This window comes from Malaya genurostris, chromosome 3 (genome assembly GCF_030247185.1).
Source record: "Malaya genurostris strain Urasoe2022 chromosome 3, Malgen_1.1, whole genome shotgun sequence".
NCBI classification, from domain to species: Eukaryota; Metazoa; Arthropoda; class Insecta; order Diptera; family Culicidae; genus Malaya; species Malaya genurostris.
In genome coordinates, this window is record NC_080572.1 from 109,880,420 (window position 1) to 109,905,344 (window position 24,925).

A 24,925-nucleotide genomic window follows, 5' to 3' on the forward strand; every position below is an offset into this window, starting at 1 on the left:
TCATCATAAATATTTATTTCATATTTGACATCTATCGGCGATTTGTTTACATTTCTTGTAACACGAATAGAGTGAATATACGAACAAACGTCGTATTCGATTCGTTAGTTCAGTTTTCATCGATGCCACTTAGCAGTTCAACATTAAGCGCTAAGCATACTAAGTGACATAACAGTTCAACATAAAACAATTATGCACTGAAGACTCGACGTCGAATTCAAAAGTAAAATACACCGATTGCTATCAAAGTTGTTATGACATTCATCGAGCTTATATCACAGACTAACAGACAGGACAATAAAATTAGATTCTTTAATCATTTTAACGGTCATTTCGAATATTCCTTTAGTTGGGACAGTACTCGCACAAGGCATGATGGCGCCACGTTACCCTATCAAAAACATCCTGTCTGTCATCTAGACAGTGTTTATTTTTTTCATTCACCAACAGAGTTGCCATTAATACTGAATTACCTGTAATGTATTGATTTGTATACGTCCATGCGAATTTCATGCAGGTTACAGATTTAATACATTTTGCCAAAACTATCTTATCCTTCAACGCAAAACAAAATCGAACCCGTTTTGTTACAATATTTACTTACTTCTGGTCTGCCGCCACTTAATTTCGGGTGAAAATTACCAACACAATCAAAAATAGTCGAGATGAACAACGTTGAGAAAAATAAGTGGTTACCTTCCAACATCGCTAAAAAAAGTTAAATATATTATCAACGTAATCCAATAATTTATTGTGACGATTCAATTTTAAATATTATTATGAAATCAGGCCTCCCTGCAAGCAGCTGATCGGTGTTGACAAATGAGGGGGAACCAACTAGTAAAAAAAACTTTTACATAACACAAGGGGTGTACCGATAGTAAATAGTTCGCGCAGTAAAATATAGGTGGAATTAGTGCATCACGAAAAATTGTTCTTATAAGAATTTACTCATACTGTCATGTCTGTTAGTCTGTGCTTATATTGTGAGTTTATTTATGGGATCATTCTTCAACTACGTAGACACATTGTGGGAAAGGAAGTATGTCGTGAAAGTCTAGAAAGGCGGAGGTTTGTCCCATGTCTACGTAGATTTGTGGTTTCCAAAATTTTCTGGTTGAATTTTTGGATATATTATTCTTTCTACTGCCCAACAAATTCACTTGAATTTTAAATATAGAGAAAAATGTGCGAAAAGAATTGTGTTCTTTATAATCCTACAAAGCTTTGTTATTTTAAGATGATCGGGTAAGCAATTTATTAAAACCGAGCCCGACCCGTGCCCGATCAAAAAAAAAGCTTTTACTGAAACCCGATCAAATTTTTGAACAAATCGTCACCTGTACCCAGCCTGAACCGACCAGTCGGATCTGGAACAAATATCCGAGATCCGACCATCTATAAAAACAAACTTGTTAGTTCAAGATCCTGTCCAGCAAACATTGGGTAAGAAAAATAGACAGCAAAAGAGACACAAGAAAATCTCACATATCATTGCCCAGTTGGAAAATAGAAGAGAATATAGTACCCAAAACCAAAGTGAAACATTTTTAACAGCATCATTTCAAACGAACAAACGGCCTGTCAAATACAATATAAAGTTAACAAAACAGCCAACAATGTGGATTAAATGTTTTGAGTTGTTAACAACAATACTGATGAGATTTTTTTTACCGGAAAGTCCTCTGATTTGTGTTTCATCGCATCCAGAGTAATTCAATTGGCAGAACGATTAGACCCGAATTGGAAAAGGTTGCGAATTATGAACTGTCTTTGAAAATTTATGTCGGCAGGATTCGTATTTCGTTATTTTTATTTTATCAGTCATGTTTTGCAGTCTGCTTTTCCGTTGGGTAACGCATTAATATGTTGTCAAAACTGTGTATTTTTCATAGGTGCTTAATAGATTCCTTAAAACATAACTCCACACATTAACAAACAGGAATTAAGATATTGTCAAATCTCGAAATAAAGTTCTTCTGAGACAATTCTAAATGTGCGTAGAATTCCTGCTGGTCTCCAATCTTCAGTGTGTCATTGACCGAAGTATGGAGATTGTGTAAACTTCCAGCATTGCGTTTAAATTTTAAAAGTTTATATGTGTGACCCAAAAGTTTTTGTTCTAATTAAATTGATCACGTTCCAATTACAAGCTGACGTAAGTACTTAGATCACTCTATGCCACCTTCAACCTTCAACACAAGCACCATGCATACTGTTAAATTTTGATATTTGCGTCGCGGTTGTTTGGTTGTGGCATGGAAACAAGAGTAGCAATGCGTCAGAATTTTGCGCGCGCATTTGGAAAATCTCAGCTATTCGCACGCAAAGTAGGCGCAATTATAGAATGTGGCCAAAATGACTGTTACCATTGGCTACTCCGGGTTTTACAGAGATTTGGGTAAAACATTGTTTCATGTTTCGAATTCGATTTGCCGTTATTTCTGAACACGATCGACTACTTTGATCAAAATGGCAACGGTGGCTCTCTTTAGACGCGGCAACTATGGGAGGGGCAAAGCCCTTTTTGCCCCCCCCCCCCTCCCCCCAAAAGATTAGATAGGGGGGCATGTCCCCCCCATAATTTTGGCAACTGGAATAATTATTAGAGAATTTGCTAGGAACATCTTATGATATAAAACTTTTTTTCTGTTATCCCCGTAGTTCGTCGCCGAAATCCTTCACATTTCTTAACTAAGTTACTAAAAATTTTAAACGATTATACTATAATGTGAAATGTGCTATACTGTACTACTTTCGAATATTTATTATTACTGGAATAGTAGGGAAAATGTTTGTGATTTTTACTTGGTTGCTTTTTATTTGCTCTAACTTCCTTTATAAAAATGCTTTATATATTTAATAATTTTTTGTGCACCCCTCCACCAAATATTTCATCGAAATTGCCGCCCCTAGAAGTGTAAACAAACCATTGTGAAAGATTTTCGATTTCCAAAACGAGAGGCGTACTAATGACGCGCGAGAGGCGTACCAATTCACGCCTTTACGTACAGTTTTACAGTACTTGAAACCGATGCGGACTGAATTTGGTTAAGAAGATTCCGACTTTTGTTTATCAGATTTGATTTTATCATTCAATTTACATCTTGAAAGATAAACAATAACATGGAAAACGAAAAAATAACAAATAAAGCTTTTCTCCGAAGCTATCCGGAAATGGATAAGTTGAATGAAGAGATAATTCAGTAAAATAAAGTAATCAGATGTGAAACGTTGAAAAAATCTGAAGAAACTCCTGCAATTACATCCTTTTACGCCATGGAAGCAGAAACCCTGTGGAACTGTTTTTGGTCGCCGGATTCCACACGGCATCTAGGCTTTCCATCCCACATGTAACTGAAAAAGTGAAAACGTCGTATTTTTTCATCCAAAAAGTGAAGAAATCGGCGTTCGAAATGTAAAAAACTACAAGGATCAGCCCCATGGGGTTGTTCGAGCCATTGATGTGGAACAAGGCAACCAAAACTTGATCTACAATCAAAAAGTTCAATTAATCCGAACCAGTTTTTTTAGCGTTAAGTTTCTCTGCCATTCTGCGATTTCGGTTGAAGCGATAAACTATTTCTCATTATCAATCGAGATCATCTAATAAAAATTAGAAATTAATCTTAAGCATTCAAAATTTATCCAGGGGTAGTTGTCAATTTCTCATGGGGAAATGACATAACATGGAATTCCGAGCTTGCATGACACAAGATCAGAGCATACCAATTAAGGGCTGAGGCCAGTGTGTTTTAGAGCGTTTAAAAGGGCTATTTTCACGCTTCAAATCTGATTTTCTTAGAAACGGTGACGAATATCAAAAAACCCAACTGACAATCTCGTAGAAGATTAGTTTAGATTATTCTGTGAAAATTTCAGAATGATTGTTTGACTTTAGCGGTCGGGAAAGTCTTTTTCTGAAGGAAGAATTGCATAGCTGAAAACGCCGTCTTTCAAATTGTTCACTGAATATCTCGCCTTCAAAAGCATGAATCAAAAATCTATCCCGACAATGTCTAGATAATTTCATTTAGATGCGATTAGTGCATAAAAACATATATGTTGTCGCGATAAAAGTGAAGGGAAAATTATTTTGTAAAGGTAAGTCGATTTCTATGGTGGCGCCATTTTAGTTCCCTGGTAACGTAACGAAACATGAGAGAGGAATAGAATCGGCTCAGCAAGGCTGCCAAACAGGCGGTAGCTTTATTGGATTTTATGTGATGTAATCAAACTTGTAACCGAAAATATCAAAACTTTCTTGGCCACCCGGCCACATCGTGAGTCTTTTTACGAGAGAGTATGGAGAGAAATGTAATACGCACAGCGAGCTTTTAAAGCTCCAAATCGTTTTTATGGCGTTTCTCTCTTGCTGTCTAGCAGCAACCTACCTCTAGCTTGCTACGAGAAGGACTGAAGCGTTAGCTTTAATTTCGCTTCTATTTATAGATTCGCGTGCTTCCAGCAGCTTCGCTTTTGCATCGATTGACCAATCAGAGCGATGCTCTCTCTTTGATACATCGCTTACTCCTTCAAAACCGTCGTCTATGGCAGGGAAATCCGGTATGCCAAAGATTTTTAGCAGCCAAATAAGACACTGCTCGCTACTAATCAAAATTTCAATCATGTATAATTGAAAATACGTGGCTTGATACATTCAAATCGAAACGTAGAAATTTGTCCTATCAAATGATGAAATAATAATCATAATTGATACAAAATAGACTGAGCTGTAAGTGTTTAAAACCTGACCACATTTCTACGTGTAGTTTTTCTTGAGTTTCTGATTTGCACCCCTATATAGAAAATAAAGATGTGTTCCACATCAAGATAGCCCAATGATGCCGCCAGACCAAAATCCGCACCAACTTTCTGAGGATGCCTCGGCTTCTCCATGATAACGTGCGTGTTTTCCGTCCCCCAGATGCGACAATTTTGCTTATTAACATACCCGCAGAGATGAAAATGAGCCTCATCCGAGAAGATGATTTTTTGGTAAAAATCGGTGTCTTATTCAAGCTGATCGCAAACCCAGTTGGCGAAGCGATAACGCTGTCTCGTGGCTTCAACTCCTAACGTGGTCTCGTGGCTTCAACTCCTGAACCAATTGAACTTTGTACGGTGTCATACCAAGGTCTTTATGCCAAATTCGTCTCAGCGATGTCTCCGAAATGTTCAATTGTTGAGATCGATGCTTCACTGATGCTCCTGGCGTCTCACGCACACTCTCGGCAACAGCAGCGATATTCTCGGTTGTGCGGACTGTTTTGGGCTTATCAAGCATTGGTTCGTCAATAATAGTGCCAGTTTCTTTCAATATTTTCAAAAGAAAACGCGCCTCTTTTCTTCCCATTTTCATACGTAATTTTCGCGCACATTCCGCAACATTACCATGATTTTCAAAGTAAAACTGCACTATTTTCACGCCTTCCTCAAGCGTATACACAACCATTTTCGTTCAGCGGAAGGATAAAACTGAGTTTCTGTCAAATGAGAAGTGACATTAAGGTTACCAATGTCGAAATAACCGCTAGATAAAAAAAAAGTTAAATGGCGGACCCTGTAAAAACCTCGTGGTTACTTTCGTCACACCCTTCGAACTACTTGGCATTGAGTCAAAGCATGCTTATTTTACATATCGTCATACTGAACTGTTTAGAAACTTTTGGTTACCAATGCTAGCAAGCCATGTGGTCTACACTAAACTGGTCAGGTTCGGGTTCAACAATTTGGTCGGATTTCTGGTATTCGAACCCGAATACCCTTTTTTTTCGAGTTTTTGCCTTTCTCTATAGAAATGTATTAGTATTGCTGAAAAAACGACTTTCGAACGGAGCCTCGGAGACCCATAGTGTTATATACCATTCGACTCAGTTCGACGAGATCGGAAAATGTGTGCATGTGTGTGCACTTTTGGAAGATATTTTTACCGTTCAATTTTCTCAGAGATGGCTGAACCTATTTTAACAAACTTAGACTCGTTTGAAAGCTATTGTCGGACCATTGATCAAGTTTGAATATCAAATGGCTGTGACTTTTGGTTCCGGAGATATGATGGTATAAATGACGTAACCGACAAAACGTGTTGTTTTTTACCGCTCTTATATATATATATATATATATATATATATATATATATATATATATATATATATATATATATATATATATATATATATATATATATATATATGTATGTATATATGTATATATATGTATATATGTATATATATATATATATATATATATATATATATATATATATATATATATATATATATATATATATATATATATATATATATATATATATATATATATATATATATATATATGTATATATATATATATATATATATATATATATATATATATATATATATATATATATATATATATATATATATATATATATATATATATATACAGCCCTCATGCAAAATTTGAGCTATATCGGACATGCGTAAGGGGTGCTGCTCGGCGGTAAAGTTTTGAAAATTTTCAATCTTGAAAAAGCATCATATGGGGGAGCACATGAAATTTCCAAAATCGAAAATTTTTTTGATGCCAAAAGTCTCCAAACTGCATGAAACGTCGAGATTTAGTGGCATCTAAAAAAAAATTTTTTTGGAAAAATCAACTTTCTGGGAAATTTTGATATTTTAAAATCACAAAAAGTTGATTTTTTCAAAAAAAAATTTTTTCGAGATGACACTAAATCTCGACGTTTCATGCAATTCTAAGCGTCATGCTCAATTGGCATCTTTCTATCAAAGGACTACAATCCTCCGAACAGCTCAGAATATCTTCCTATAGAAACATTTAGGGACATTGTGAAGCAAAACCTGGGAAAATCAAAAGAACAGGTAAATAATGAGAATGATTTTGGTGAAAAATGAGAAAGTCTTCCATACAAGTAACTCAGACTGAATGTATGACATGATTAGATTTTTGAGTAGAAAGTTCAACTGAATAACACACATTATGGTTCAATCCATTTTTGATCGCCACATCAATACTTTTTCTATGTTGGTGTAGAAATTAAATTTAACTTAACAAGTTCCTGTTATTTTGAGGTAGAGTAACGAGACATCTAAAACGTAAGATGTATTGCATTCTAGTGAAATACAATAGAATTAAATAAATTTATGATCCACCTGAAAGCGAAAAGTTCCGCAAAATTGATAACAAAATCATTACCCTGCTCTTGAGACAGTCAGTAATTCCAGTGGTTTCGAATTATCGCTTTACTGCTGGAGCTCAGGACAACGAATACTGTTCGAATCAATGAATCTACAAACCTGGGGTGCCAACCGAAACATATCGCAATCTGTGCAACTGTTGACGATAAAAAGTCACAGCTCCCAGCATTTCGTCACAAAGGACCGCATCATGCGTAAATCATAGGAAACGCAAAAGTCATTAACTGCGTATCTAGAGTCTTAGCATGACATCGAAAAACAAAAAAAAACACAACAATAAACCTAGCACCTTCTTTGCATCACAGGAAATTGAAACCCATCAGGCGCAAAATCCAAATCCCATTATCCGAAACTTTCACCGCAGAAAGTAGCCTGAGACGGTGGTGCTGTCTGCGCGTTGTTGTATACAACAAAACAAAAGCACGACACTTGGCACGGGCAGTGACTTAACGGTTCATTACTTCTGTACACTTATATTGTATTTCGTCTTACTACTGGACGGCGGTTCACCACATTTGTGTTCCGCTGAATTTGGATCTTCGCTGTTTTGCACTTCCTGCCCGAGGAAACAACAGTTATCGAGAAACGCCAAAATCGACTTCACAAGCACAAACTACGCACCAACTCTGCTTTGAGACCGAAACCACGGCGCACTAGATTGTGACGTTTTGCTCCACATTCGCTAACTGATTCACTAAATCCGTAGATAAATTACAACGCGTCGTTGTCTTCCTGTTCGACGATAGACAACAAAACGTGTAACACTTTCAACTAACCACATACTTCGGAGGGAAAATCCTGCTCAATTAGTGCAAAATACAGCTTCTAGCTCTGGCGAGCTCCCTTTATTTCACTTCGCTTTGTGAAGAACAAATGCTTTCTCGCGCAACTCTTGGCGCATACTAACCGACGGGTTGGCCAAGAACACACCGCGAACCCTTACGCCGTCTCTATCAAATCTTCGACAGCGCACTCACAACAACATTAGCAACCACGACCAAACCAATCCAACGGCATCGAGGGGAGCAGCCACAAAATGTAAACAAAAATAGAACGGTTGTGTTTGATGCTGGCTGGCTTCGTGAGGAGCAACAATAATACGCGGTCTGTTTACGGCAACAGCTGGCTTTGATATGAAAGCTGTTGGTCCGATCGGTTGGTATCTCGGCCGGTTTGTTTTAGTCAAACAACGGTCTGCGGGTGGCGGCTGCGACTGCGGTGGTGTTGTTTTCCCCGTTGCGTCTTTACTCGTTACTCGGATGGGTTTTCCTGGCGAGGTTCACGTCCATTTTTGCGAACCAAACACAACACCATCGTTGATTGTTTGCTAGCTAACACAGACCAGAGGCGGCAAAGTGTACGGAAGCATTATCGGTTGTAGGTGTTGTGCCACAACCTCGTACAATACATTACATATAGGTCTACGGCAGATGTTGTCGTGCAAGTCAGAGAGCATAGAAAAAAAACACAATCAAAACGTCTGTGTACTGTCGATATTTATGCGTGTGAGAAGACGGTTTAGGGTGGTCGATTTAGTTTTGCAGCTTGTTTACATGACATAATACCGTCTGGTAGTTCGATGCAATAAGTAATAAGTAATAAGTAAGTTCACTAATCACACAGCTACTAGCTTGAAGTGAACAACAATAAACTACTATTTCTATACGTTGTTTGCCACTCATGGCATGAGAATTGATATATTTGAAAGCATTATTACTTGAAATGCATTTTTTTTCTAACAGCACTAAACCCGGATGCCACTAAAAAACTTGTCCAAGCCAGAAGAATCACAACCCATCTGTTTTACACACTCTTCGCTTATACATGATCGCAAAACATTGGCAGCCAAATCGAAATGACACAAAAGATTCGTTCGTCCTCCGGTAACCTTCGCATATCAACTGAGTTTTTCCGTTGCACATGCTAGTGATGACAGAACATCGTATTATTTGAAACGAAAAACAGTTTTAAACATATTCCAAAATTTCCCGGATTGATTCAAATTTTCGTATATCGCGTTTTCTGTAACATTTCTGAATGCAAAATAATACTCCGAGAAAATTAAACGTGTAGAAAACAAATACGTTTTGACGGTTATGTCACTTATACGATTCTATCTCCGGAACCGGATATGCTGATTTCCGATTTTAATCAATGACGCAGTAGTAGCTTTCAAACCAACCTAAGATTGTTGGTGTCACTTGAGAAAATTGAGCGCATAGAAAAGAGTCCGGTTAGTTGGTTTTGTCACTTATGCAATTAAAGACTATCCCAGAAAGTATGGACGCACTTTGATTTCGCTGTAAATAATTCACAAGTGTTAGATATTCAAATTTTATTCGATATACTGATAATATTAGCCATTGTAGACTAGCTGGCGCACCTTCTTGCGAACGTTCCTCATTCAATTTCGTACAGACTTCTTGGCGACAAGTTTTGACACTTTTTTCCAATCTTTTTCGAACTGTTGAATGGTTTCGGCTGCCGACACATGTTTCCTAAGATGTGCCTTCGTTAATGCTCAAAATTCCTCAATTGGTCGAAGTTGTGGGCAATTGTGTGAATTCATGTCTTTTGGGACGAAAGTTCTACCGTTGATTTCGAGTAGTGGCAAGAAGCAAGATCTGGCCAGAAGACAACAGGATCCTTGTGGCTTCGAATCATGGGTAGAAGTCGTTTTTGTAAACATTCCTTGATGTATATTTCGCTGTTCATTGAAGCAGTGGTGATGAAGGGTTTCGAAATCTTACCGCAGCTACAAATTGCTTGCCAGACCATAGCTTCCGACTTCAATCGATGTCTGGGACTGGTTTAATACTTGCCCTTCTTGCACTGTATAATATTGTGGTCCCGGCAAGGATTTTTAATCGAGTTTCACGTAGGTTTCGTCGTCCATGATAATGCAGTTCAAATTTCCAGCAAGAATAGTATTGTACAGCTTTCGAACCCTCGGCCTGATCGATGCTTCTTGTTTCGGACTACGTTTTGGCTATTTCTGCTTCTTATAGGTTCGAAGATTCAAACGTTGTTTAGCACGAAGAACATTTGACTTCGAAGTGCCCACTTTTTTAGCCACATCCCGAACTGAGACCTCCTTCTTTTGCTCGAACGCCTTCAGTATACGTTTATCCAACTGAGGGTCAGCAGGACCATTTTTCCGACCCGTTTTCGGTTTATCCTCAAAGGTGTTATCCTCACCGAACTTCCTGATTGCATTTCGCACGGCTTTTTCACTTACTCCTTCCATTTTTGCTATCTTTCTCAATGACAGTCCGCGTTCTGTGCACCATTTGTACACAATGTTTCGACGTTGTTCTGCTGAAAGTCCACGCATTTCGAAACAAACTGATGAACACGAATAAACAACTGCACAAGTGGTTAGAGAAGAGTGTAAACAACAGGACGCAGCCATAAAAATTGACAGATTCTGAACCATTTCGAAATGGCATCGGTTTTTGGTTGCGTCCATACTTTCTGGGACAGTCTTTATATTCCCAGAACCAATAATGTAAGTCATTGGAAGAAGTTTGTATACTACTGTTCGACCAACAAAAACGGAAATGTATAAATGTACAAGCGTATTTCAGTGATTATTAGCGATACAAATCCTACGGATTTTTTCGCAAATCTACGGATTATTCATTATTCCTCCAAAACATATAAGGATTACGTTTCCAAATTTCAATGATGCTTAAAAGCTTTTTAAAATTGAAGACGGGTTCTCAGGGTTTGTTGATTTTCTTCCGAATCGTTGAACTAATGGTATTTCAGGGATGGGATTTGTCGCCAGAAGAACCTCTGATTCGTCGTTGATTGTCCATATCGAAATAGAGGTCGTTTACCTATAAAGGATTATACAGAACGGAACTCTGGTTCTTGTAAACAAATATTGGTCATACTGATCGCATGGTGAATTGCGTCATACAACTGCTTTCGCTCGCACACTTTGAGTTTCTTTTGAATGAATAATCGATTAGATATAGCATGAACATAATTAGGGTGATGACAATCTGTGGAACCACCCACGCTACATGAAACAAAGGCAGCACTGTATCTTTATCTAAAAGTCGAGAGCGAGCGGCTCTAACATGCACTCTACGCGTGATCATCCCAAAAAGAAAGTAATAATGCTCTGGAATCTTGAAATCAAATCTCGAAATATATACATATATTTTTTTAATTTGAACAATCTACACACCAAAAAAATCTGAATTTTTAAGGTGACTTAATCCCTCATTTGATGTAATTCATAAAGACCTCATTTGTCAAATGACGGAAAATTTCATTTTTAATGACTTAATGTTAGATTAGCTTGAATTTTACTGGTTTCGACTGTAACTTGCATTCTGCTAGCAGGTGCGACTGTATGAATTTAAATGCACCTTTTACCAGCCAAGCAGTTGTGGGCTTCTGTGGCTCAGTCGATTAACAGACGTGCTTTACGATCCAATGGTTCTCGGTTCAAGTCGCGACGCTCGCTATCAGTATATTCATTTTTTTTTATTTAAATGAATTTCATGTTATGGAATTTTGGACACAATATTAAATGTTATTCTACGTAAATTTGCGTGAATTGCGACGCTCCATTTATGTGCATCTAATAAGATGTAAAATAACAGGGTTTTTTCGAAGTGTGTGATTTTGAAGGCGCACTGATTAAGCTCCAAGATGCCGAGGGCATTTTCTAATTTTTAATAAATATTTTTTTTAAAACTAGGATAATTTCAATAATAGTGGTGATGTCGCATTTGCGTACTCGGGGGTATCGAGTAACATCGATCTTTGAAAGTAAAACCTTTTTTTGTTCTAACATTTTTATGGACAGTTTTACGAGGAAAATTGTATTCCAAAGATTTCTCGAGCTAATTCTTGAGCACAATTTTGCTCAGCTAAGCTTTTCAACATAAGCTACCATTCAAAAGTTATGATTGTTTTTTCGTCAAATTATTTTAAATTAGTGTTCGTATTGCCTCACAAAATGTCATGTAACCCTTAAACGCCTAAAAAGTCATATAACTCTTAAACGCCAAAACGTAGAAACATACTACCTACAGCAAAAAGATGGTTTCTAATGTGCCCTATAAGTGTCTCATACATCATTTTTTCGAAAAATGATAAGAAAGAAAACTACAGCCGAAAATAGATTTTTCGCGTTACAATTTTAATCAAGTTAGAATTAGTTAGAATTCTTGGATTTAAATCTGAATTCTAACTAATTCTAACTAACATGTCACCCTAATGATGCGTGAGTTGAATACAAACAACTTTTGTGAAGACACAAACCACAAAAAAAAATAATATTTAGTAGCAAAAATATTTTTGTTTCGCTCGATTCGGACCACTGTTCAGTGCAGGTCATCCTTAATTCCTGTAGGCTTAGTAAGAATGTTGAGACTCTAACTTGACAGTATCCATATAAGCATGTTACGAAAAAAGAAAGTCTACTCGATCCCTGAAACCCGAGTCTGATCACCGTTAATACAGTTCTATTGCCGCCCATTTTTTTATCAAGCGCAACGAATCAAGCGATGTCAAAGCCTTGTCTCGCACATTGTTAGGCAGCTCCGTAAAGTAATGCAACTGCTAATGAACCAAGTCATCGCGTGGTCGAACAATGAAACAACGAACCTATCATCGCCCAAGAACCCACGCAAAACCGAAATGAACCAGGCAATATTACGAACCACCCCAAGCCAGTGGAAGGCAGATTTTGTGAACAATTTCCAAATGTTTGTTAGTGTGCAGCTTCTATCTCATTGTGTAGGTTCATGCAATCTTATCTTCACTTGTACTTCATTCGTCCGTTGCAGAGTAGTGCGTCGCCAAAGGTGGAAATCGGGTGTGAAATTATAACAACAAAGAACCGGCTGATTGCTTTGCGTCGTAGCTTTCGTTATGATCGAGATTATTATTGTTATTGTTTGGTACACTGCACTCTCCCTACCACTCGACCTGGCATGCCTGTGAAGCATCATCATATTAAAAACATTTTTCGGTATTCTCAAAACATTCGATGCATAATACGGCTAGACGACCGTTGGAAAGTGAATTCTTCAGTCAAAAAAAAATCTTCTTCCTCACGATTAAACCTTGACCCGTTTAGTTTCACACTGTTTATCTTACTGAACTAACCATGTCGAAGTACTTCCTTTGTGGTGGGTCCATGAGAAAATCCATCTTTTTGCTACTTTTCCATGCAACAAGGTTTATTGAAAAGAAAGTGGAGTGTAGAAGAAAGAGACATAGAAAAAAAATCCTATGAATTGCGTCGACCCGGGTGTTCTCTAATGGAAGAGGTTGCTATCTATCAGCAGCAAAAACGTAATTTATTACAGCTGTTCGACTTTCAGCCGGATAAATATAGCCCAGGAAGTAGACCCCGTAGTCACAAAAAGGTCAACGGCGATTACATCAACAGCCATTTAGAGCACAAAGTAAACAGAAATTTACAGTATCGTACCGTTTTCATGCCATTTTCGCACTATATTGACAATGCAATAATGTTACAATTTTTCTCGAAAAATCACTAAAACCATCAAGTTCATATCAGATGTTGGAATTAATTCGTAGTACTTTTTTGTGAAATTTCGCGATTTATTATGAGAGTATTATTACGGTACCGTTATTCACTACTTTTTACTATCTTTCTGGTAAAATTGGGATACCGCATTAAAAAATTCTTTTCTTTAGATTCGATGAATAAATAGATCAAAGTTTTGCTCATTTTGTAGTTTTGCTGCTCTAACAACCCATGATAGGTAAAAACCTGTTTTAATCCACCTAGTGGTGTAATGATGCCTTTCTCATATCAATCATACTATCATATATAATACTGTGGTATTCTTCAAAATAATTTTCTTCGATTCCTAAAAACAATAACCGAAATCGGTTTGTTTGACCGTCTGCTGATAAAAAAAATATTAATTGGAGAAGATTTGAGGTCGATTTAGAAAACTTTTTACGGTTTTTCGTCCTTTTCAGTGATGGTATACAATTTTTGACACACTTTACCCTATATTTCCGGATCCGGAAGTCGGATCCAGATGAAATTCAGGAATTACGTATGGGACCACTGGACCTTTCATTTGAACCTAAGTTTATGCAAATCGGTCGCGCCATCTATGAGAAAAGCTAGAAAACATATTTTCATTTTTTTGCACATTTTACCCCATAACTCCGGAACCGGAAGTCAGATCAAAACAATATTCAGGAATTTTGTATGGGACTACAAGACCTTTCCTTTGAACCCAAGTTTGTGAAAATCGGTTCAGCCATCTCTGAGAAAAGTTAGTGCACTTATTTTCACAATTTTTTGGACATTTTACCCCATAATTCCGGAACCGGAAGTCGGATTCAAAAAATATTCAGGAATTTTGTATGGGACCACAAGACCTTTCATTTGAATCTAAGTTTATGGAAATCGGTTCAGCCATCTCCGAGAAAAGTTAGTGCAAAAAAACGTTACATACACACATACGCACACACACACACACACACACACACACACACACACACACACACACACACACACACACACACACACACACACACACACACACACACACACACACACACACACACACACACACACACACACACACACACACACACACACACACACACACACACACACAGACATTTTGCGTACTCGACGAACTGAGTCGAATGGTATATGACACTCGGCCCTCCTGGCCTCGGTTCAAAAGTCGGTTTTCACAGTGATTGCATAACCTTTCTATATGAGAAAGGCAAAAAGGTAAAATGTTGTATAACTTTGCCAGGAAACAACAAACCTATGCACTACCTTCAACAAAAATATGGGATTTTTTATTTTCCTCAATTATTATAAAAAAAATACGCATAAAAAAATTACTTGAAACAAGTTATGAATAAAAAATTGATTTTAAGGGGGTTGCCACAAAAACGCTTTGTATATCCGAAATGGTGCGACCTACACTTTTGGTATATTTGACAAAGTAAATTATTTTTAATAGTTCTAAAAGTTTGTCGAAAGAAAAACATTTCTATCTCTTCAGAAAAAAAAGTTATGGTTATATTTTTTGTCAAAGTAGGCCATGAACAATTAGGGATAGAATCAAATTACGCGGTATATATTTGTAAATAATTTCTTAAAAGCAACTATATGCATTAAAAGAACGGTTTGGCAGCTACTGATTTATGTCCACGTTTTTATTGATTCGAACCACTGTGTGACGTCCCGAAGGAAACGGATACACTACTGAGCTTTGAAGTGTCGAATGTGTTCGAAATGGGAATCGAAAAGAAAAATTTATATGAAAGGTTTAAATACGCAATTTTTTCATAACGATAACCCTCGAAAGCACATCGCGGCGCAGAGGTTCGAAGTAGAGAAGGTCGGTAAGCTTTTTTTCAAACCCGAACTCGACCAGTACCCGATCGAAAATAAAAATACACAGAAAGAAATTATGAATTTTACAGGTGACATAATCCTTCAAACGATACAATTCATAACTACTGAACCTCTCAAATGACACATTATTCCATTCGTACAGAAATTTACTGGCTCCGAGTGTAATTTGCATTCGGCTAGCAAGTAAGACTGTATAGCGGCCGTTACACGATCATTAAAAGTATCATTACTAAGTAATGACACTTCTGCTCAAACGCTCGTCATTACTGCATTACTGTACATCATTACTTTTTAGCATTACACGTTCATTATTAATGATGAGTATTTGTTACTACTCCAGCAATAGCAATAGCAATATTTTTATTTTCGTTCAGCTGAAAATAAATTTGATTTGCCATTGAAACGTTTAGGTTAATGAAATATTAACAATTTAAATCTACACTTTGTCATTTTTTCGCGTATAGTTCTGAAGATATTCAGCACTTCCACACAAAAAATAAGAAGAAGAAATAATGTTGGTAATGATGGAAAATCCGGAATTCCATCATTACTCGTGTCATTACTGAACTCGTAGACCTTACACGATCATTAAAAGTGCCATTACTTTTTAGTAATGACACTTTTAATGATCGTGTAAGGGCCGCTTATGAATTTATATGCACGATTTACCAGCTAAGCAGATATGTGCTTCTGTGGCTCAGTCGACTAACTGGTGTGCTTTGTGATCCAATGTTTGTCGGTTCAAGTCGCGTCGTTGATGTCGATCTTTTGATTTTTATTTCTTTCGTTTTAAAGCCATGTAATTTCCAAATCACACAATTTTACATGTTCTTGAATATAAATTTGTGTAAAATTTGACGCTCCATTTATGTGCATCTGATAAGATGTAAAATCACAAGAATTTTTCGAACTGTGTACTATACCCGTACCCGACCCGAACCCGACAATAACCTTCAGGGTGGCAAGCGATTTGCCGATTTCAATTTCCCGGTTTTTCCGGTTTGCGAGATAAAAATTTCCGGTTTTTTAGAATAGGCTCAAATTGCATCTGTTATGTTTTTTTAATTACTCCTTTAATTCAAGCTTTAATGCAGATATGCAATGTCCAAAAAAGAACATTATGATGGGCCCGCTAATAAAGGATTGAAGTACTTTACGGGCATCTCGATGTATGAATAAGAAATATTCATTAGTACTAGTGCATATAAGAAAAACATAAAGCCTTTTGATATTCATTTAGGGATTTGGGTTACACGTAACCGTAGCATTTTGTACAGAACTTTCTTCATTCCTTCCGGAAGTAAAAATCTCAGTACGGCGGTAAAATTATAAACGGCATCATAGCACAGCGAACTTATATTGTCATTGCCGGGGTTTCGGCCATGGTACAACAAATTGTCATGCTGTCATACGATGTTTAAATTATATTAATTCGCATGCAAATACCCTCAGATGAATTGTCATGCTCTCATTGTAATCAATTGTTGACAATGTCCTATCAAACCGAAATTTTATATTCTCTTGTAATAAAATTCAATTTAAAATTATTTGATGTACATATACTTAAAATTTAGCAAAATTTATAGGATTCTAAATGCTAGGCATATCTCGTGAAGTAATCAGAAAATATGAGTTCTTCGTGAGGAACTCTCTGCTGGTTTTTAGTCAGTTTTATTTACAAATAGTCCTAACTAATTTATTTTCTATGAGAAATCCTTCTACAATTGATCTGATTCTAGCAGATCAATGTAACATTTGTCGTGAACTGACTTTGAATCAGATCATCTACTAATAACATTCAGAACTTCAAATTAGGTAATGATTAGTTCAGTTTATTATATATTCTATCAACTTAGATCTAATCGGCTGAGATACAGATCTCATATCGAGAGCAATGTAAACCCTAAAATAGTTTTGGAAAATATCGATACAGCCATACATAAGTTAAGTCATTACATTATTGATCTACCAGTTCCAAAAGCTCAAACTGAACTCAATTCTCCTTAATCTACACTAACATCAACGTTCTTGGGGTCGTACTATGGAATAGTTAAGGATCTTTAAATGAAAATTAAATTAAGATTCACTAAACAAATCAATCCAAATTCTAAATCTTTCTAAGATTCTATACTGGCCCTCGGAAACCAGTTTCAGGCGACAATTTTTTTTGAGATAAAATATTTGTAAACTTAAAAACATGAAGGCTCCTAAGAATGTTAAATAATTTTATTCAAAATTTTCCCGATGTTAACTTGAAACTATGCCATCGAGTGTTGAATACTTATTCTAAAACTGAATAACAATCCAACAAATATGATGCTAACAACTGTTACTCATATTTGAGCTAGTAACATTTTTCCCTGTTTTTCACTAAGATTCCGGTACTCGACTCGAATCCGAATCCGGTAGTTGTACCCGAAACACGACCATCTCAGGTTTGATGCCATAACAATATTTGAAATCTGATGTTAAGCAGCTCCCGCAATTAACAGCAGAAAAGGTGGTAAAATCCAAAATATATAGTTATAATTTAACATCTGCTTAACGGTTTATGTTGAACTGTAGAGTGGCGTGGCAGTCCAACATGAACTGCTATGCACTAATGAATCGAAGATGAAATGTAAAACCAAAACCTGTTTTAATTTACCTAATAATGTAATAATGCCTTTCTCATTTCACTCACGCACTCAGAAATCTTACTAGGGGATTCTTCAAAAAACTTTTCATTTAATCCAGAAAAAACCAAGACAGTTCATTTGGGTAGAAAAAAGAATAACCTTTCCATTTTCTTAACAGTTTTGAACAAAATTTAGAAGACTTTTCCGTTTTTCGCATCTTCACGCTTAATCGACGGTTTGCGAAAATAAATTCATTTTCATTTTTGCCTTTCTCTTATAGAAATACCATGCAATCACTGTAAAAATCGACTTTAGAACCGAGGTCCGAGGTCCGGAAAGCCAAGAGTCATATACCAATCTACTGATTTCATTGAGAACGCAAAATATCTGTGTGTATGTAAAATGTGCTCTCGATTTTCTCGGAGATGGTTGGATCGATTTTCACAAACTAAGATTCAAATGGAAGGTCTCTTGGTCCAATAGATTGTTACTGAATTTTACCTGGATCAAACTTCTGGTTCGGGAGTAACGGGGTGAAGTGATTCAAATGAAAGGACCTATAGTCCCATACCCTGCTATTGAATTTCACCCTGCTATTGCTATTGAATTTCATTCCAACTGCCGATTTCGGAGTAAAAATGTGCAAAATAATAAAAAAGCGCTTTCGATTTTAGCAAAGGTCACTCAACCAATTTACACAAGCTTCGGTTCAAATGAAAGGTCTTACAACCTCATAAAATCCTATCGATTTCACGACTACTGACTTCCGGTTCCAGAATTACAGGCTGATGTGAATTAAAATTTCATTTTCAAGGGCATATGCTTCTTCAATTAAACAGGTTTGGTTAGTTGATGCCCAAATACACTGATTTTGGGTATTCCACTACAAGAATGTAATACCAAGGCTTTGCTTTGTTAGTTACTGGTCAAACGAACCAATTACAGCCAAGCCGGTTCCCAGTTTGCGGCTCCGGAAATCCTAGAAATAGTGGTCAAAAATTCAAACTCTCGAAACTCTCTTCATTTTCTCAGAATCGGCTGAATAGATTTTCACAAATTTAGACTCAAATGAATGGTTTTATGGTCTCAGAGACTGCTAATGACTTTTATTCGGATGCGACCGTCGGTTCCGGAACAACAGTGTGTTTATAACGTCATGTAGAGCGAAACAAAAATTTTTATTCTTATTCAAGATTCTAATAAAAGTTTTCCTGAAAAATCCCCGCAATTCCGGAACCAAAAATCCTATTTAAACAAAATTCAGGAGCTTTGTTTGAGTCCACAAGACCTCTCATTTGAATCTAAGTTCATGAATATCGGTTTAACTGACAAAATTGAATGCACAAAAATCTTACATGCATACACACATACGTACACATATACACACATACAGACCTTTGCTAATCTCGACGAACTGATTCGAATGGTATATGATTCATGGTTCAAAAAGCGATTTTCAAAGTGATTGCATGAGCTATTTTATATGAGAAAGGCGAAAAACAAACAAACAAAATAGAAGACTTTCTACGACTTAGATGAACCTTGTACACGTCTTCGGTATGGCAAACCATTTATATTGCACGTTTAGTACAAATGAAATACAATTGATTCGCTCTTTATATTAGTTTATAAGCTTTATTAGCTACACATTACGAGTAGGTTTACAATTCACCCTACGAAAAATTACAGAATTGTAAAGTAAATGATGTCCTGATGGTAATAATCAAATCATATCATAGTGATAGGACTGAAAATTCAGCACTTGTGACTGACCACACAAAAAAAATGTTCACGGAAAGAGAGCCCGATTCGACTATAGAATAATTTTTGGAAGAAAGCTAAGACTGCAGATTCGATCTATTTTATGCATGCACTTTCTTCAAGTCATTGTAACTTTCAACAATGTTGAGATATCTAGACATACAATTCGATGAACTACAGTTTAAACAATAAATTTGAAACAAAATTAAAGATGCGAAAAACATTAAAAACACGTTATTTATTGTATTCAGTTTGTTTTTCGGTTAGTTTTCCAAATTCCATTTTCAGTATTCAACTTGTATATTTCCCCAGGATTTCCAGCACAACATTTCTGAGAAATCGAAACGAGTCGAAAAAAATACATGCAAAAAACATCGCACAACCAATCCCTAGACAACGTAAGATCAATCGGTATTAGTCGGAGCTTCCCATCGTTTGCCGTCTCTTTCCTTTTCCACAGAATATAACTGCACTATAATAATTTCCCTACAGCGGTAAACACAAATATGATAAAGCTGAACTTTTCAGCTATAGGTCATCATTTATTATGCAATATATACTAGCAAATTGAAGCAACGCGAGCCACTTATAACATGCACAGTCGCTGCCACTATACTAGACATTTACTCGTAGGTCAAACCGGTGGGATATATTAATAAACGATTTGTTTACAAAACAAACGACGGCGTTCAGCTCCCCAGAGTCTATTTTCGGAACCGTTTCCTCGGCCAATTCATTTCACTTTCGCGTGCTGCCTTGGCGACTTTGGCGTCCACTTCGACGACGACGACGACGACGACTGTCGAGGCGGATGTTTGATGAAACTGATTTTTTGACATTTGAATTTCTAACACTATTCCAGTAAAAATTTATCGCATCATTTTGCAATCTACGGATGGAGGCATCGGTTTGCTAACAGGCAACACATGTCAACAGAGGAAAGTGGAGCAATTTAAGTGAGTGGGACGAATTGAGCAAATCGATTCATCGGAAATTTTCACGTGATCTCATCTGAGCACAGAATATTTAAATGACGGAAGATCTCCATAGTTTAAGTTTTTTTTCAAGGAAATCGTCACAAAAGTTTTCTCATTGATATAGAAAAGCGAAAAGTGTAGTTGAGATAGCTGCCATCGTAAAAAATTTAAAAGGTAGTCTATTCACAGTTTTGGATGAGCACTTGAATGCCACGTTTTCTTTCAGCTGATCGAAAACAACAACGGATCGGTGGTGCAGGAGGGCGGTTGGCCATGTTTAAGCATAATACAGTGGTGTCTTCTGCAACTCGGTTCACCGGGCACGTGAAAAACGAATCCGCATTGTATGAGGGTCTCTGGGTCAGAGCACATGGGATTTCAACTGATTGGGGCTGTGAGCCATTCTCCCGATTCTGTAAACAGATAGAATCCACAATGTGAAGTTTTTTGTTACACGATTAGTTAGAACTACACAACCAGAGGTGCTTTTAAGAGAGCATGAAATAATACATTTACTTGCAATATACAAAACCTGTATTAATCCACCCAGTGGTGCTATAATGCCTTTCTCATATAACTCATGTTTTCATTAATATAACTAAGGGATTCATAAAGGATTTGGGAATACATTTCGACTACTATTTCGGGTACTCCCAAAACCGGGAACTGAGAATCAGCATAGCTGAAATCGGTTCATTTGGTCAGCAAATAGCATAACCTATAAATTGAAACAGTATTGGATAAAATTTAGAAGAGTTTTTTACGTTTTTCATTTTCTGTAGTATAAAAACACGCTCCGGAAAATGAATTTTTTATACTTATCAGCCTGTAATTCCGGGTCCGGAAGTCATACCCGGATGAAATTTGGTAGTATTATATGAGGTTTGGGTTGGTAAATGACTGGACAATGCGTAACTCAGGCCCCAATGTGGTTCTTAACACCTCTTGTCCAATAACTCCTATCTCTACCTCCCTGCGGTGCCAGCTGGGGTACGAGTAACTATAGGAAAGATCGGCTAACCAACCCGGTGGGACCTTGGTCGTATGCTGACAGGGAAGGAGGGGGGGGGGGTTGTCTTCTCTTTACAGAGAGCGAGCCTACCCGAGCGTCTGTTCCCCATGTTGGGGCGGCTCGAAACAGCGTCTGTTCTCCATGTTAGGAGCGGCTGATTACCGTCCTTGTGTAAGTGTGGGACTCCAAACAGTGCTGACACGATGGCCCTCCGGCGAGACAGGAGGTTGGTGCAGGCCTAACAAGCCGCCCGGAAAATACATGTTACGTACGATCGAGAAAGAAATACGACTCGGGATAATCGGCAAATACCTACGCAACGAACAAAGGACTACGATTGGAAGCTTGGCACATGGAACTGCAAATCGCTTGGCTTCCTATGATACGACCGAATGCTGCATGATGAGCTTCAAATCCGCGGCTTCGATGTCGTAGCACTGCAGGAACTTTGTTGGACGGGACAGAAGGTGTGGAAAAGTGGGCATCGAGTGGCTACCTTCTACGAGAGCTGTGGCGCAACCAACGTTCTAGGAACGGGATTTGTAGTGGTGGGCAAGATGCGCCAGTGCGTGATTGGGTGGCAGCCAATCAGTGATAGAATGTGCGTATCTTCAATTACAGCATCATCAACGTGCACTGCTCACATGAGATGAGACTCGATGACGAGGAGGAAGCATTCTACGCGCAGCTGGAACGAACCTACGACAGCTGTCCACGGCGGGATGTCAATCTCGTCATCGGCGACATGAATGCTCAGGTAGGCCGGGAGGCAATGTATAGGCCCGTGATCGGGCTGAAGAGCCTGCACGCGGTAACAAACGACAACGGTCAACGATGTGTAAACTTTACAGCCTCCCGAGGAATGGTAGTTCGAAGCACCTTCTTCCCCGGCAAAGATATCCACAAAGCCACCTGGAGATCACCTGATCAACATACGGAAAATCAAATCGACCACGTTCTCATCGACGGGCGATTCTTCTCCGACATCATCAATGTCCGCACCTACCGCAGTGCCAATATTGATTCTGACCACTACCTTATCGCGGTTTGTATGCGCTCAAAACTATCGACGGTGCACAATACTCGTCGCACAAGAACGCCGGGACTAAATCTCGAGCAGCTACGTAGCATTCGTACTGCAGAGGAATACGCGCAACAACTGGAGCTTGTGCTACCAACGGAAGAGCAGCTTGGCGCGGCGACTCTTGAAGACGGCTGGAGGAACATAAGGTCCGCCGTGAGTAGGACTGCTGCAACCGTTCTAGGTTCGAGGTTATCGAATCGAGGAAATGACTGGTTTGACGGCGAATGTCAGCAGTTGGTCGAAGAGAAGAATGCACCAAGGGCGAGGATGCTACAACACCGCACTAGAGCGAACGAGGAACGATACAGAAAGGCGCGGAACAGACAGAACACGGTTCTCCGGAAGAAAAAGCGCCACCAGGAAGACCAAGATCGCGAAGCGATGGAACAGCTGTACCGCGCAAATAGCACACGGAAGTTCAATGAGAAGGGAAACCGCTCACGTTGAGGCTACACGCCACAAGCCGAAATGTGCAGAGATACCAGTAGTAACTTTCTCACGAACGAGCGTGAGGTGATCGACAGGTGGAAGCAGTACTATGACGAGCAACTGAATGGCGAAGTACAAGATACAGAGAACGGTACAGGAGTCAATCTGGGTGCATGCTCAGCCGACGACAGATTCCCAGCTCCTGAGCTGTCAGAGATAAGTGAGGAGATCGACAAGTTGAGGAACAACAAAGCCGCGGGCATTGACCAGTTGCCAGGCTGCTCAAACATGGAGGAGAGGCACTGGCTAGAGCGCTGCACTGGCTGATTTCTAGGATTTGGGAGGAGGAGATTCTATCGCAGGAATGGATGGATGGACTGGTATGTCCCGTCTACAAAAAGGGCGATAGTGATGGACTTTCTTGTATCTTTTCAATATTGCCCTGGAAGGTGTGATTCGAAGAGCGAGGATCGACACGAGTGGCACGATCTTCCGAAAGTCCGTACAACTTTTTGGCTTCGCTGACGATATTGATATTGTGACACGTAACCTTGAGAAGATGATGGAAACCTACATCGGACTGAAAGCTGAAGCTAGGCGTATCGGACTGGCCATAAATGCGTCGAAAACAAAATACATGAGAGGAAGAGGCTCAAGAGAAGAAACACAACGCCTCCCACCACGAATATTGATAGACGGTGACGATATCGAGGTGGTTGACGAGTTCGTATATTTGGGCTCACTGGTGACCGTCGATAATGACACCAGCAGAGAAATTCATAGACGTATTTTGGCAGAGAATCGTGCGTACTCAGAAAAACTCTTCGATCGAGAAAAGTACGCCAACGCACAAAATTAACCATCTACAAAACGCTCATTAGACCGGTTGTTCTCTATGGCCACGAGACCTGGACTATGTTGGCAGAGGACCAACGCGCCGTCAGTGTTCTCGAAAGATTTTACGACAATACATCGGATTACAGGGTCCGGCACTCGAAGTGTAACCAATTAAAAAGGCCAAAAATTCAGTTTGGAAAATTACTTTTACTTAATTCAAAGTACAAAATGTGTAAAAATAATACAAAATTCAGAATCAATTCACTTTTGCTCGATATGACCACCTTTTGCCTTGAGACGGTCAAAAAACGAATCGCAAGCTGCCCGAATGTGACTTGCAGGTGTATTTTGGCCCACTCGCGGACAATAACTTTTTTCAGCGCCTCGAGACTGGTGTATCTTTTAGTTCGGACTTTGCTCTCCAAAATGGCCCAAAGAGAATAATCCATTGGATTCGCATCTGGTGAATTCGAGAGCCATTGTGTGGACGTGATGAAGTTCGGAACGTTATTTTTCAGTCATTCTTGGTTCACTCGAGCTTTGTGAGACGGTGCCGAGTCCTGCTGAAACGTCCATGGTCTGCCACCGAAATGTTTGTCTGCCCACGACT

General features: G+C 38.4%; 1 protein-coding gene across 10 annotated transcripts in view; it reads right to left on the minus strand.

Annotated features, from left to right (window-relative positions):
• The window catches only part of LOC131439673 (protein yippee-like), a 257,659-nt gene that overhangs the window by 14,067 nt on the left and 218,667 nt on the right, over positions 1-24,925 (minus strand). For 2 of the 10 annotated variants that reach the window (XM_058610980.1, XM_058610990.1), the window contains exon 1: positions 7,982-8,106. The exons of 2 other annotated variants lie outside the window; for them this stretch is intronic. The gene's annotated coding sequence lies outside the window, so the exon portion shown is untranslated. 6 more of the 10 variants (XM_058610987.1, XM_058610985.1, XM_058610984.1 and 3 more) reach the window with 6 other exon arrangements.